Genomic DNA, 14685 nt, shown 5'->3' with positions numbered 1-14685 from the left:
AAGACTTATTCTATGCATCTGCTCTCCCACAATATGGCGCTGGGAGAGGAGAAAACAGCTTCTACGCAGCTGCCTCTTGCCAACTTGAGTGATGACCTACAGGAGCTGATCCTGCTCCTGATTGGAGGAGAGCAGCGTACTCGGCGTGTGGGCAGCCAAGTTAGGATTGGCGGAGGAGGACTATAAAGGAGGAGAGAGACGGCATGCACCAGGAACATCTAAGGGGAGCATCTGAAGGAACACCTGTGCAGCCCCCGAGAGAGCCGGCCGGCGGTGTGCCGCTCCCCTGCGGAAGTGGGGAATGTGGCAGGGGGAACCGCCCTTCCACGGAGGTGGAAGGGTCGGTAGCCAACCCGGGAAGAACCAGCAGCAAACCCGGGGAGGGCCGAGCAGACAAAAGAACAGCGCAGGGTCCTGTGTCGTTCCTCCACGAAGACGGGGAGCGACAATGAGCCTTGGAGCGCTCTGGTAGCATTAGGTGCTCTTACAGGGTAACTTGACCAAGAATGATGGCAAGTATTCTTATCCCTACTTAACTGAGAAAAACAGAACTATCAAAATTGAAACTCATACTCTGGCCTCTGTTGTCTAATCCCTGTTCTAAGCTCAACCTTGACCATGTGACTGAGTATGTGTTACTTCTTAATGTTGTTATTTTGCTTTTTGTTTTGGAAGGGATGGAAGAATTAATTCACTTTTAATTGCAAATTAGTATTCCACATTATCTTTTTTCATACAGGTGACTGTAGTGTTACTGAAATCGGACCAGACCCCCTAAAATCTACACTAAAATGTGGCCCTTTAAAGTTCCATAGAAATGTTATCCGGGGTGCCACATGCGCTACCGGAATTTGGGGTGCCTTACGATTTCACCACGGGCTTATTACTAAATCCCCAATGTTAATAAGCCCAAGAGGGTTCTTGCCTAATATTTAGAGAAGAATTCTAAATACCGGCACAGATAAACGAGGCAGCATGGTACCTTTTAGGGTTTTATTTAGTAAGAAAGGTGCATAAGAGAGTGAGAGATAACTAGGGGTTCATACCAAGCACCAGGAACCAGCCAAGTGGAAGAGCATCTAGGCCAGGAAGCCTAGAGCACATGGCCCTGAAGGCACGAGGCTACAGCAAGCCCCCTCCTGACAAGAGGCCAGGGAAGAAGAGCAGACCACCGGCCCACACAGTGTCCCCGCTTTTAAACCACTCCAAAGGGGAGTGGTTAATTAATCTGACTGGCTGGTGGGCACCCAGGTATGGCCAGGTAGGGGAATGAGGTCACACAGGGGCGTGGTGAAGGCGTAGTCTTCCAGTTCACAAATCTGATCAATTTTAACCTGTATGCCTGCCTACTTCATTACTACCTTTATGAAACAGAAGAAGCTAAAGCAAAGGAAACTCCAGGTAAGGACTCTGGTCAGGAATGTGGAAAACTACAAGGCACCAGATTACGAATTTTGTTCTTAAATAAGTCACCAAAAGGAAAGCATCCAGGTCATGGATTATACCGTTTCTCTGCCGCATATGGCCAACCTTTATCCTTTTGACCCCAAAGAGTTCATAAACCTTTTTTGTCTTTAGCATTCACACAAAGACTAATGTGCCTAACTTGGAATTCTAATCACTGCTCCAATTCAGAAATTAGCAAGGAGTTTTAAGTGCCAGGTGTCAAGCTGCTTGCCCCACATCATCAAGAATAATCAAGAGTGGAATATCTTTGATAACTACTTATCCAAACATGCTATCATCAGTTGGAAATTTCACTTATAAAAAATCAGCTATGCTGTAGGAGGAAAGAAATCGTTAAATCACAGACAGCTCTCTCCTACATCATGTAGGCATTCTGAAGGTCAGATTGCAAGCTGAGTGTCTGCCTTCTTCCTGGAAAACAATGCAAGGGCGCTGGAGGAGGATGTGCCAGCAGTTATTGTATACATTTACAGAAAACTGCAGGGAAGGAATTTAATGAAATCAATAGCTGAGCTCCTTGAAAACCCTAATCAGGGACTAATGAAAGTCCCAAGCCTTTTCTCAATCAAACGAAACAAGGGAAGTGTCACTTTGACATCAAAGACCAGCCTCTGCAGCCTTGAAGTAGTTTTCCTAATAAAAACACAAAGCAGGAAATGGAAGGGAGGTTGGGCAGAAAGGTAACACAATTCCTTCAGTGGTGTGTGATCTCTTTTAACCCTTATTTCCCTGATGCAAAAATCGCCATGATGTCCTTTTGTTATTTCACTTTGAAGGATTACTCTATAGTATAAATGGTTTTAATAAATTCTTTCTTTCTTTAATTAAAAAAAAAGATTTTTTTTCCTTCCTGGACTTTGGCCTACATATTGATGAAAGCTTTCTTCATACACATAGTCAAATGGTGGTAAAAGGAACCATGATGAAGCAGACAAGTCAACAAGAAAGGCTACTGTGGCTAGAGACATTTGAATTCTCCTTTTCCCCTATATTGAACTACTTTGGTATATAGGACCACAACTTCCACATTTTACATCTAATAGTAAAGAGTAAGCATAATTGTTCCTTTAGTCCACAGTACTTACTTACTCCTGGCAGCCTGAAAAGGTACCTCTTCATAGAAGAACTGTTAAACTGAGTATTCCATCTCCCTTTGCAAAGGACTTTGCATATGAATAGAACTTTCAGACAACCTAAACAGGGCTGTCTACCCAGATGCTTCAGAAATGGGCTTCTGGTAGCTTTGGGATCTTCATGGAAGGAAGGCCTATACTTCCGGGAATGGAGAAGTCCCTACCTACCTGTACTTCCGGGGAAGAAAAGTCCTTGTCAAGGTCCCCGCGGGTGCCTAAAGGTCAACCAATGAGGATCAGACCTGCCTCAACCTTTAACCCCCCCACACACCCTGTATCTATAAAAGGAGCCCTCCCAACCTCTGACACGCGACTTCCCTGGCCCCCGCTCTGTTGGGACCCTGGAACCTCGCCCAGGAGAGCTGAATCCCAATAAAAGCTTGTGAATTAATTGATTCATCTGCCTGGGAATATTTGTTATGCGCGGGACACCTTGCAGCTTCAACTGTTTTTCTAGGCCAGTAATTTCTGAAACATCCTGGTCTCACAACCCTTTCTAATTCTTATAACTAACTGAGGATTGCATTTCCAATGTCTGTCTTGTTACAGGAAGCTGGTTTATTATAGGAATTTCTAATTTCAAGGTATTGAAATAAATTGTATTGGTTGAAATATATAAAGGAAATATAGCCTCACTAGAATTTTTAATTGAAAAAGGGAGGTCTATTTTTTAACATACTTTTTAGAAAATTCACATATTTTTCTTTCATACTTCACCAAAAATTGACAAGTGGTACTTTCTGAAACTTAAGTTGCACCATGATGTCCATAACTGTATTAATCAACATAGTGGGTTGTTTTTAAATATTTAGTTACTTATTTATCTGAGAGACAGAGTGAGAAGGAGAGAAGTGGAAAAGAGAGAGAGGAAAACAGAGAATCTTCCATCCAATGGTTCACTCCCTTAATTAGCTTCAACAGCCAAGACTGGAGCAAGCAGGAGGCAGGAGCTTAAAACTCCATCCTGATCTCTCATATGAGTGGCAGGAATCCAAATATGAAGAGTCAGATGAGTTAATAAAAAGTCAGGGTGGGGCCTGCGCCGTGGCTCACTAGGCTAATCCTCCACCTGCGGCGCCCCGGATTCTGTCCCGCTTGCTCCTCTTCCAGGCCAGCTTCTCTGCTGTGGCCCAGGAAGGCAGTGGAGGATGGCCCAAGTGCTTGGGCCCTGCACCTGCGTGGGAGACCAGGAGAAGCACCTGGCTCCTGGCTTCGGTTCAGCGTGGTGATCAGCTGCAGTGGCCATTACGGGGTGAACCAAGGGAAAAAGGAAGACCTTTCTCTCTGTCTCTCTCTCTCTCACTGTCCACTCTGCCTGTCAAAAAAAAAAAAAAAAAAAAAAAAAAAAGTCAGGGTAGACCTGGTGGAAATTTAGGGTGTGAAATGCTTGCTTTCCCCAAGTTACCTTTAGCAAGATCAAAAGTGCTGGTACCATTCCTTCGGAATTCCCAGTTTTACCATGAGAATAGCAAGGGAGAGTGATTCCATCCTCCTGAGCTTACAGTTTTTTGTAACAACACCCTTCTGGATGGCTTTTTTTTTCGTCAGCAAGCCAGACAGGGCAAATAAGATTACAAATCAGTCTTTTGATGAGTTTTGTCCCCACATTGTAACTGAATGTCAAGCTGGTAAGTTTTTCTTCTTCCCCAAAATTGTGCTTTAAAACCTCAGTAGTGGGGCAGGCGCCATGGCGTAAGCAGGTTAAGCTGCTGCCTGCAGTATGGGCATCCCATATGGGCACCGGTTCAAGTCCCAGCTGCTCCACTTCCAATCCAGCTCTCTGCTGTGGCCCGGGAGGGCAGTGGAAGATGGCCCAAGTGCTTGGGCCCCTGCACCCACGTGGGAGACCAGAAAGAAGGTCCTGGCTCCTGGCTTTGGATCTGCGCAGCTCCAGCTGTTTCGGAAAATTGGGGAGTGAACCAGCAGATGGAAGACTTTCTCTCTCTCTCTCTCTCTCTCTTTCTCTCTCTCTCTGCCTCTCCATCTCTCTCTGTGTAACACTGACTTTCAAATAAATAAATAAATAAAAATCTTTAAAAAAAAAACCCCTCAGTACCACCAGCCCCTTCAGGTTTTGCCTCTCTTGGAGCCCCCTCCATGCCACTCTGGCTGGAGGTCCCTGACTAATAAATCTTGCTTTTAAATCTCTATTTCTTTCCTTCTGGAAATTCTTCCACGTGAGACAAAGAGCCGGGGTAATATTTTCTCCTCTAACACAAGTACATGGACAATCATCTGCTGCCTTCCAGGAACAGTAGCAGGAAGCTATATCATTAGCAGAATAGCTGGGTTTAAAACTGACACTGAGTCAATCAAATTTGTAAGCTCAATAACAGGGACTAGCGTGTGGCACAGTGAGTTAAGCTGCTGGCTGTGATACTGGCATCCCATATGAGTGCCGGTTCCAGTTCTGGTTGCTCAATTTCCAATCCAGCTCCCTGTTGATGGGTCTGGGAAAACAGCAGACAGTGACCAGTGACTGGGTCCCTGCTAATATAAGTAGGCAGATAGGATTAAAACCATTAGATTTGTGAGTTGGAGACCACGCTTTTGCCTTGTCCCTTTTCATTATCTCACACCCCTACCTGACCTCACCTGTACGCCCACCTGCCAATCAGACTACATAATCACTCCCCTTTGGAAGTGAATGGAAGGCCTGGAGCATGTTGGCCCCCTTGCTTTCCCGTGCCTCCAGACACATGACCTCCTGGCCACTCTCTGCTTTCCTGCCTACTATGCTCCATGCGGCTCCTGGCCTGCTCTCTGCCTGATATAGCCCCAACTTAGTCTCTATACTTTCTCCCTTAAATAAAGCCCTCACTTTCCTGCAGATTTTTATCCCTGAATAAATGCTAAAAACTGTACCATGTTGCCTGTTTCATTTATAAGCAGCTGATATTTAGAATTCTTACTTAAATATACAACAAGAGCACTCAAAATTTTGAGTAAAGGTCTCCGATTTCACTGCCATCCACACAGGAGACCCAGTTGGATTTCCAGGCTCCTGGCTTTGTCCTGAACCAGACCCTGCTATTGTGGGAGTGAAACAGTGGATGGAAGATCTCTATCTCCCTTTTTTATTTCCCTCTATCTCTGTAACTGCATTTCCAGTAAACAAAATACACCTTAAAAAAAGGTGAAAAATAAAAAATAAACTCTGTTATAGTAAAATCCAATAGCTTAATTTTTCTTTGAATTAATATTTCACCATGCATGCTTTTGTAAATTCATACATTGATCCTATGAAAAATTTATTGAATTATGTAGATCTTCCCCATGTTGACATATTAAAACAAATATTAATATTAAAATAATATTTTTAAAAGCTATTGTTGGGTTGGGGCTGTGGCATAGAGGGATAAGCCTCTACCTGTGGTGCTGGAATCCCATATGAGTGTTGGTTCTAGTCCAGGCTGCTCCTCTTTTGGTCCAACTCTCTGTTGTGGCCTGGGAGGGCAATGGAAGATGGCCCAAGTACTTGGGTCCCTGCAACCATGTGGGAGACCTAAAAGAAGCTCCTGGCTCCTGGTTTCAGGTCAGCTCAGTTCTGGCCATTGAGGCCATCTGGGGAGTGGACCAGCAAACGGAAGAGCTTTCTCTCTGTCTCTCCCTCTCTCTGTCTGTAACTGTACTTCTCAAATAAAATATTTTTTAAAGAAAAATGTTTTTTAAAAAAAGCTGTTGTTGTTATGGGTGAAATGGTGGTGAAGAACAAAAACATTGGTTCTCATCTCACATAGAATTTTCACGTGGACAAAAGCAGAGAGCAAAGCAAGATATATTTAATCAGAAATCTCCTACCACAGCAGCCAGGAGGAGCGCTCCAAGAGAGGCAGACCTGAGAAACTGGAGTGTCATTCAGGGAACAATCAATCAAAGGCTGGGGAATTGTATTACTGTCTGCTCAGCTCAAGATAAAACAACAAAGCCATCAGAAGGGTAGGACAGGTACCTTCTTTCTAGAAATGGAAGGATGAGGTGGCGCTTTGCTTTTGTCTTGCTAAAGGCAGCTTCTGGGGAGAAGCGTGCATCTTTCACACTTTTAAAGGGACACCCCCTTTTCTCTGTTCAACAAGGACCTGACCTAGCTACCTATGGCCCATCTAATTGTCACACTGTCATCATCAGTTTCACCAGAAAAGTCTTTATATATTGAAAGTTGCGGAGCACATAGTGCTAGACACAAGATTTCCAAAATTCTTTTTTTTTTCTTTTTAAGATTTATTTATTTATTAGAGAAGCAGAGTTACAGAGAGAGGGAGAGACAAAGAGAGAGGTCTTCCATCTGCTGGTTCATTCCCCAAATGGCTGCAAGGCCAGAACTGGGGTGATCCAAAGCCAGGAGCCAGGAATTTCTTCTGGGTCTCCCCCATGGGTGTAAGGGCCCAAGCACTTGGGTCATTTTCCACTGCTTTCCCAGCCTACTAGCAGGGAGCTGGATAGGAAGAAGAGCAGCCAGGACATGAACTGGTGCTCACAGGGGATGCCAGCACCACAGGCAGAGGCTTAATCTATTACCCTACAGCGCCAGCCCCAAGATTTCCAAAATTCTAATTTTTACCTGAACTTTTGTATCTCAGCAAAGTAACAAATGCTGTCAATTGCTTGCTTTGAAGTGATAGACGCATTTCATTCATCTTTGAGACAATGCAAGCCAGATACAAATACACAGATCAGAATAATCAAAGATTATCTGCTTGTCATTGAGTCAAAGAAAAAATGGTGTTTCACACACACACAAAAGCACCTAATTCAGCCTGCAGCTCAAATCATCACAATATGCTTTCACTTGTTTGATCATTTCTTTGTATGCACCTAACAGAAGTGCTCTATGTATACTCCAGTTTTGTCACATAAATGTTAAATAATTACGTGTTCTCAAGGAAGATTTTAAGAAACCAGCCCTAGTTACTGTTTTATTACAGACATCCTTCAGTGATAGAGGCAATTATTTTTAACCTGTGAGTGCTCCACCTACAATGGAGTGGAGGCATGGAAGCTTTATACATCCTTGCTTTTCACCATCAATGTAAATGCCAACACAATGAAATAGAAAAGTAACATTGCCATGTTATTATGAAAAAATGATTTTAAACTCAGAGACCTCTGAAAGTGCCTCAGTAGCTCCCAGGAGCCTACAGATTGTGCTTTGTGACTGCTCTATAACATGAAAGGGTTGCAATTTTATCATTCAATGCTCATTAAAGGAAATCCTTGAATTATACATGAGTTAGAAGTTTTCTATTTGTAAATGTGTATAGATATGTAAGAACCATATTAATAATTGCTCACAAAATTGCATAGTGATCAAAAATTTTATGAACTTAAATACAGTGAGATTTTATTAAATTTTTGGATGTATTATTTGTTATGGTTCATTCCCCAATTGGTTGCAATGGCCGGAGCTGCGTTGATCCGAAGCCAGGAGCCAGGAGCTTCCTCCGGATCTCCCACGGGTGCAGGGGCCCAAGGATCTGGGCCATCTTCTACTGCTTTCCCAGGACATAGAAGAGAACTGGATTGGAAGTGGAGTAGCCGGGATTAGAACCAGAGCCCATATGGGATGCCGGTGCTTCTGGCCAGGGCGTTAACCTGCTGCACCACAGTGCAGCCCCTTATTGGGAGAGAATTTAAATCTCCCGATACTATTTTCTATAGGTTACAAAATACACAGAGTTAAAAAAAAATGTGTTTTGGGCACCCCTGGCTCTTCACACAAATGAATTAAATAATAGTGTTAGGCTCAGTAGTTGGGACGCCAGAATCCCATATTGCAATATTGGAGTTTGACTCCCTATTCCAGCTCCTGATTCCAGTTCCCTGTTAATGCATGCTCTAGGAGGAAGCAGTGGTCACTCAAATAGCTGTCTTCCTGCCACCCACTTGGAAAACTTGGATTGATTCCTAGATCCTGGCTCTAGCCTCCTTGACTGTTGTAGGCATTTGAAGACTGACCCAGAAGATGAATGTATTTCTTCTTCCCACCCCCAATAAATGGATAAATACATAAGTAAATGAGTTAAGTAAAATATTATTACCTCTAATGGGACAAAAGTGCTTCTGATACTAAAAGGAATGCCAGGGAGAGTTAGACTATTTCATATTAATGACGTTATAGTATTTTTCAGTTATCAATGAAAGCTAGTTTCATAATCTATTCTAATTAATTCACTCAGTATTTTTTGGAGACCAGAGCTGGTGACCAGGCATGGCTTGTGTTCAGGATAAAGCACAAGCTCTGCCCTTAAAATGCTTACTGCTATGCAGAGTTGAATATACTATAAAGGGGGGGGGGGTGCTATAACAAACCTAAAATGCGTGAGACTATAACATTACAAATATAGAGGGTGCAACCTAAGTCCAGATGGAGAAGCAGAGACAGCTGCATGGAGGAGGAGAAATTTGGAATTGATTCTCCAAAGACAAGTACTTAAAATAATAATAAAAATGCATGTGGTCTGTACTTGTTTTTTTCAGTGCTTGTACTAGGAAGGTACAAGCATTTTCCTGATTTTACAGATGTTGAATCTGAGTCACAAGTGGTTAAAAAAACGGTCCATAGTCAAACAGCTAATGAATATTTTAACCAAGCAGTTCAACTTCAGAGTTTATGCTTTTGATCACTGTGCTGCAATCTGAAACGACATGGAATCTAAAATTATTGTAAAAATTACTCAATCCTGGGATCTCTATGTTCTATATGAGCATCTATTTTGTGCACCAAAGGAAGGAGCACGCTAGGCAGAAATGTTGGGGAGTCTGGTGGGAATGCACTCCATTCTGCTCCAGCTCTACTTTGAAGTCAGACTCGGGTAGACACTCACAGGTTCGGAACAGTCACAGTGTTACATGCTTAAAAGCAATAACTGCCTCTTACTACAGCTGAAGTTTAAAACCTCCAGTGTTTAGAGGCTGAGGTCCATCTTGTTGATTTTCTTTCTAGGAGATCTCAGAAATCAAGATACGGAAAAATATTTGGGTTGGTTCAGGGTTAATAATAAAACAGGAATTGGGGACATTTCCAAGGAGTGGGTAAAGTCATGAACTCTGGGCTTTAGGTGCGATTGAAGAAAACCCTGACAGAGAAAAGTCTGAACTCTGTTCTTTTTACTTCTGACTTTTCTACCTAGAAAAAGGGCATTCAGTCTGGAATTGGATGAGTAACACTGATAAAAAAAAAAAGATAGATTGAAATCCAAGATAATGGGAATATCGTTGTGAGTAGGTGGAGTTTCTAATGTGTGTTTCCTCTCCCAGAAAAGAAAAAAAGAAATAGAAGAAGTTAATATCTGGAGTCTGACTGCTTGGGTTAAAATGCTGGTTTTTGTGATAATGAGACAATTATTTAAACTCCAAGCCTGCCTAGGTATAAAATGAGGATGACAGCTGTGGTTTAACAGGAACATTATCATAAGGATTAACTGAGTATAACCAGGGAATGTGCACATCAGTGGTGGGCGCAGTGCAAGGATTTGACATAAACTGGCTCTTGTTACTAATACTGATGCCAGTATTATCATAGACCAAGGGAATAAATACATGGAGATGATAAAGCATTCAATCTATCGTAGGTTTCTGATGTTTAAAGATATGCTGTGCAAGTCTGACTGTTTCAAAAGAGATTTAAGTACATTGCTCTAGAAAAGGGAAGATTTGGTAAAGAGAAGTCTCTGATCTCCAGGATATTATGATTTCAAGTTATGGAAGAAGATGCTTCATTATAATTTCTCTGAGTGGGTTTGTACAAGTGAACTTCAATCTTACTCAATTTACATGATTACATTCTCAAATTAAAATCATCTGTTATTGCTATAATTCTGCAAGGTGTATAAAACTTTGTTCGGAAGCAAAAATAATCTAAAAGGAGCACAGAGTGGGGTGGGCATTTAACCTGGCAATTACGCTGCTGATTAGGACTCTTGCATCCCCTGTCAGAGTGCCTGGGTTCAATTTCCTACTCCTCCTTCCTGCTAACGCACTCTGCAGGGCAGTGGTTGGCGGCTCAAACGCTTGGATCCCTCTCAAACCACATGAAAAACTTGTACTGTATTTCTTTTTTTTTTTTTTTTTTTTTTTTGACAGGCAGAGTTAGACAGAGAGAGAGACAGAGAGAGAGAGAAAGGTCTTCCTTCCATTGGTTCACCTCCCAACAATCCGAAGCCAGGAGCCAGGTACTTCTCCTGGTCTCCCATGCGGGTGCAGGGCCCAAGCACTTGGGCCATCCTCCATGTACTGTATTTCTGATTCCTGACTTCATACCTTTCCTCCAACCCCCTGTCACAGGCATTTGGGGAGTGAACTGGTCTATAGGAGCTCTCTGTCTCTCTATCTCCATCATCTCCATCATCTCCATCATCTCCATCATCTCCATCTCTATCTATCTCTATCATCTACATCTCCACCATCTCCATATCTCTTTATCTCTATTTCTATCTTTACATCACGAATAGATAGAAATTAAAAACAGATACATTTATCAAAAAATGATAAAGAAAAACACAATGAACAGGTAGCAAGTCTAATGGGAGAGTCCAAGAAAGCTAACCCAAGCCCTAAGAAATTTCTGTTCCATAATCAAAACATCTTATGTCTTCAGGACTTTATAACTAAATAACATCTCTTATACTAGCCTTAACCAACACTTAATTCTTCTGGGTTTATCACAAACCATGGACAGTTGGGAAACTTTCTGAGGAGATATTTTGCAGGCAAATATAAAACTATCACTTTATCAATCTCATCAACTCCTTCAGAATTCTGCTTCCTATAGCTTTGATGGGTATGGCAATGCATTGCCTTGACTTGATTGATTTTTCCACTTAACTCTTTGCTGGACTAGAACTGTCCCATTGCTCAGTTAGAGATAAAGCTGCACTCTTGGCAGCCTCTGAGACCCCAACTTAATTTTCTTCCCAACTTTGAACCCTGACAGAACTATTTTATTAAGCATAGAATAAAGTTTGGGCAAATCCTCTTCAGGAATAGCTCTTTGTTGTCAATCCTACCTGCCATGGTGATGATCAGGGACCAGAAGCACGTGTCACCACAGACTACAGTACTTCAGTGGAATTAAATGTGAACTCAAGGTTCCCATTCAAATGCAACACTCTCCAGAAAATGGAGTTGGCAGTAAACCTAAGAAAGATGAATGTCTTCGTATCTGTGGTCGTTTGTACACAGTGTTCATAACCAGCAAGCTTCCTCTTCCTGTTGTTTTTAATTAAACACAATACTTTAGTCATTACATTTCCTTAATACGGTGAGGTAAGTCTGTGGCTGCTTAGGCGTCTCCAATGTCTGGACTTGAACAAAGAAGTCGAAATCAGTCGATCAATTTTCAAACCTGTACAATTCTATTATGGCTAATGTAATCATTTATGGAGAAATGATTGGAGAGAGACTTTCTAATTTTCATTTCTTAAACTTTGCTCTCAAGATAAGTTGATAAGTCAGCAGTGAATACAGTATGATTAATGGGAAATCCGAACCACAACATTTGTTGATAAAGGATTGTATGAATAAAAACCAAGAATTAAACTTTAAATAACCTTTCACTTTAATAAAAGCTAGTTTCTCAACTCTGACCTTCAACAAAGCATAAATTACCCTTATTTGTAAAGTGTCGGTGGGATAGTGTACTGAACAGCGTCCTGATAAGCAATTGAAACAATCTGAAGATGTATGTCATGAATGTGCAATTTTAATATAGGAACTCGATTTATAACTTTTGTTTCAGCTTCATTTATGAGAAAAAAAATGCAGAAATCTTTAGGTTCTGAGCCATGAAGTTTTCTTTCATCCAAAATAGATTAAAGCAGTGGTGCTAAAGGTATTAGTTGAACAGGATCAAGAAAGCTGGGCATGGAATCTTTTTATTTGGGAACAAATAGAACTTTTATAGAGTACAGAAGAAACCTCACATGCACATAAAGCTTACAGGAAACTTTTGAAAGTTGAATTATGATCACAATGAAATATATTGAATTTTTGGATCAATATTTTTCCAGTTTTGAAGCAGTAAAAACAGCATCTATTCTTAAGCCTGCTAACTTTAGGAAAAACAAATGCATATGCCAAAGCCATACCTTTTAGACATCTAAGTAAGCAGGGCCCATAATCTGAATGTATGACAGACCTTGTATGACTTATCATTCTTAGAGAGAAACAGTGCACCACATAGCCAGAGCCTTCAACAACCAAGCAGAAGTTACCAGGAGTACTGAGCAATAAAATGCCGACTTAATAAAGACAAATAGAGATAGATAAGTAGAGAGAGAGAGAAGTAGTAGTAAAGCAGCTACTACTGGTGATGATTTTCTTCAACAGTTGATTATATATGAAAATATAGGGTGGTTTGTTTGTTTTGGCCTCTAAAGGGATTTCTAGCTTTCTTCTTTTGGATAAGTTTCTTTATTTTTTTATTTTATTTTTTTATTTTCTGGCAGGCAGAGTGGACAGTGAGAGAGACAGAGAGAAAGGTCTTCCTTTGCCGTTGGTTCACCCTCCAAAGGCCACCGCGGCCTGCGCACAGCGCTGATCCGATGGCAGGAGCCAGGTACTTATCCTGGTCTCCCATGGGGTGCAGGGCCCAAGTACTTGGGCCATCCTCCACTGCACTTCTGGGCCACAGCAGAGAGCTGGCCTGGAAGAGGGGCAACCGGGAAAGAATCTGGCGCCCCGACTGGGACTAGAACCCGGTGTGCCGGTGCCGCAAGGCGGAGGATTAGCCTAGTGAGCTGCGGCGCCGGCCTGGATAGGTTTCTTAAACAACACAAGCAAAGTAAAATTATCTTGTTATTCTGGTACTAATTCAGCTCCAAAGCAGTCCCAGCATCTTGTCACTGCCTGAAGAGCAGCGATTGTATGAGACAGGGACTGCCTGGGTTATTCCTCTCCTTCCCACGTGCCCTGAGCTTTAATTACTCAAGAACAGAATGTGAGTGGCCACTGCACCAGGAAGTCTGTGACTCCATTATTCACCAGGCAGGTGTTCCTCCAAGAACAGCTTCATAATCCACCTTTTCCCTTGTCTGCTCCTGTACTCTCTCAGTCTTCTATCCCTCCACTGCTATGAAGTTAGAACGTGAGAGACCACTTCTGGCCTACAAAAGCAAGGATTTGGGTCAAATCCGCTTCAGCATTTCAGTATGCCCAGAAGGAATTTGTGAAAGAGGCTGGAAAACGTAATTCTTGTAAACGCAGTACTCTTTTATTTTTAGCTAGAATTTCATCAACGGAGGATGGTTTTCATAGTGAAAGAAGGCTAGATTGATATTAAAATGATTCATATTTGGGAAAAAATGAAGAAATCTGGTTTAATCAATTAAAGGCATTTTATTGGGTAAAGCACATCTTTCAGTATGAGTTTACAGAGTACTGTTATTTAATGCCATTCTAAATAAGGAAAAACTAAACTTGTAAATTCTTTTCATAAACTTCACCATTTACCTCTGTGCTTGTGCAATTGTATTTTAAATGCAATTGTAACAGCATTCAGCTCACATAGAGCAGTACTAAAATCACACAACTCATATTTAGTGGCTTGCATGTGCATATGTAGTTTGCTTTCACCAGGGGAGTGGAAATGTTGCACAAAACCTACTGAATTGTTTTTGTTTCCCTTTTTGATACAGGTGCCTTCTCCACACTTTACTAACGCTCTCAGTCTTCGGCTTCCTGAGGAATGAAGAAGGATTCGAAGGAAATGGAACTACGAGTAAAGTTTCCCTTTTTTCCGTATCATCATTTTCACTGTAGTGTTGGTTAATACAAAGAAAGGCTATGCTAAATACCCTGATTTGATTATCATACATATACAAGTATCTAATCATCACACTGCACCGCATAAATATGGACAATCATGTCTCAACTAGAAGTAACATATAAATAAAGAAAAGATACAGTAGGGTTTCTTGGTTGGTTGCGTGCCTTGGAACTGCATGCCCAATGTCTTCTGGGTGTGGAGCTAACTCTGGTCCTTTTTTCTATCCTATTTATCTTTTTAATACATTCGATTGTATACCTCATTAAAAGTTTAGCATATTGTCATAAGAACTATTTTAATGCCACGTCTCTTTTTTGTATC

The sequence above is a fragment of the Oryctolagus cuniculus genome, chromosome 8 (assembly GCF_964237555.1).
Source record: "Oryctolagus cuniculus chromosome 8, mOryCun1.1, whole genome shotgun sequence".
Lineage (NCBI taxonomy): Eukaryota > Metazoa > Chordata > Mammalia > Lagomorpha > Leporidae > Oryctolagus > Oryctolagus cuniculus.
Note: the sequence above shows the minus strand (reverse complement) of the source record.